Genomic DNA, 2,473 nt, shown 5'->3' with positions numbered 1-2,473 from the left:
ATGGATACAGTGGTCTGTCCAAAGTGCTCCCGGAAAGTGTACTGCTCCGTATAGAAAAATTCTCCAAAGTAACATATAGACGAAGTCCGCCGTAACCGGCTGAGGCGCGATGATTTTTTTCATTGCGCTGGTTCGAAGGTTACCGGATTGACGATTCCAAAAATCACTTCTCACAAATGGGAGGAAAACCGTTGTTCTATAGATAGAGAAATGTAATTGGAGTAGGTCGGACTCACCCCGACCCTATTCGGTCGTTATCCGCTTACGGGTCTAACAGGGTAGGCCTATTGTTGTTGGTGCTACAATTGTTTGTAGTCACTAGCTAACTCTTGACCATGGATGTAAGTTGCACATTATCGGTGACCGATGTTTTAGTTCCAGTTACAACTAGAGACTAAACGTTCCTCTCGTTTAGTCTCTAGTTGTGAGTTTGTTGTTTTAGATAAGCCATCACTTTCCAGCAAGCATTAAATACATTAGGAAGTATGAGTAAATTCATTCTTACACACATTTATAAATACGTTTTATTGAATACGTTTATAATTCATGCTTGTACTTCTTAGTTTATGATTTGTTGTATATTAGATAAGCATCACTTTCCACAAGCTTAAAAATACGAATTAGAAGTATGAGAAATCGATTGCTATACTCGGAGCGAGGAGTTTAATTAAAAAAAAAAAATACGTTATTAGAATACGATATTATAGTGGTCATGCTGTATTCACTTTAACCAGGAAATCAGTTACTCATTGTACAACGGGCACAAAGATGATCACCTTGAACAGAAACGATACTTCTACAGTAACCAGCCATGCTCCTTGACGTATCACTTCCTGAGCGCCTCGTGCTTGAGGAGTGAGAATTTCAAATCAAAAAACAAACAAGTTGTACAACTCATGATGCGGTTTGTACTTGTTACATGTGGGCGGGCTTCGTCTAGGCTGCGAACACTAATGGGAAAGTCGCCCATCTCGGCTCAAAGTCACCCATTGAGACACCTGGGTGGTGCGAACAAGATTGAAAGTACATAAAAAGTGCGATTTGATGAACACAGGCCGAGTTCTCTTTTGAATCACTTGATTTAAAGAGCATATTAGCTAAGTATTTAGCTGACAGAGACATAAAATCCTCAAGCCAGAGTGCAGCGGCTTCAAAACCGTTTCAATAGACGCAATGCGACGGTCAACATCAGGACAACATGAGGCAAAATGCAAGATTTGATATGATCTTGCTAGTTACATCAGTGATCAGTGTAATTCAGCTTTATACCACGTTGAACGCATCAGTATCCGATGAGCCAAGGAAGTTCAACGTTGAGTATGGTCAGCTTTTGGACGGTTTATAGTGTTTGGCATTTTTTCGTATTCTTGGCAGGATTGCACTGAACTTTGTGAGAATTGTACTGAGGGCAAAGTGAGTTCAGCATAGCCATATTGAAAGCAAATCTTCCCAATGAAGAGACTTACCGATGAAAGCAAAATTCAGAGCCTACATTTCTACATAGAGCAGACAAAGTTGTAACTTATCTATCCTGTGTTAGTAGGACGGGGAGTGTTAGAGTTTACACTACACTGTAGCTGTGGAACACTAATGGGAAAGTCGCCCATCTCGGCTCAAAGTCACCCATTGAGACACCTGGGTGGTGCGAACAAGATTGAAAGTACATAAAAGGTGCGATTTGATTAACACAGGCCGAGTTCTCTTTTGAATCACTTGATTTAAAGAGCGTATTAGCTATTTAGCTGACAGAGACATAAAATCCTCAAGCCAGAGTGCAGCGGCTTCAAACCGTTTCAATAGACGCAATGCGACGGTCAACATCAGGACAACATGAGGCAAAATGCAAGATTTGATATGATCTTGCTAGTTGCATCAGTGATCAGTGTAATTCAGCTTTTATACTACGTTGAGTATGGTCAGCTTTTGGACGGTTCATAGCGTTTGACATTTCGTATTCTTGGCTGGATTGCACTGAACTTTGTGAGAATTGTGCAGAGGGCAAAGTGAGTTCAGAATAGCCATATTGAAAGCAAATCTTCCCAATAGAGAGACTTACCGATGAAAGCGAAATTTAGAGCCTAGATCTCTACATAGAACAGACAAAGTTGTAACTTATCTATCCTGTGTTAGTAGGACGGGGAGTGTTAGAGTTTACACTACACTGTATAGACATAACCAAAGGTCATCTCGATTACCTAACGATTAGGTATAATAAATTATGTAAATGCCTTGTGAAGTGAGCAAAATCAACCTGACCATTTCGTCTTAATTGAATCAAATGAGCTATTGAAAATTAAGAGTTCCACCATTTACAAGTTAGAAATGCCTTGTGAAGTGAGCAAAATCAACCTGACCATTTCGTCTTAATTGAATCAAATGAGCTATTGAAAATTAAGAGTTCCACCATTTAGAAGTTAGAACCCATTTAGAATTTGGATCACACTTCGTGAGCAAAATATGGCTAACAATAGAA

Source organism: Diaphorina citri, unplaced genomic scaffold (genome assembly GCF_000475195.1).
Source record: "Diaphorina citri unplaced genomic scaffold, Diaci psyllid genome assembly version 1.1 scaffold14, whole genome shotgun sequence".
NCBI classification, from domain to species: Eukaryota; Metazoa; Arthropoda; class Insecta; order Hemiptera; family Psyllidae; genus Diaphorina; species Diaphorina citri.
The sequence above is the reverse complement of the archived record's forward strand: the minus strand, read 5'-3'. Positions refer to the sequence as shown.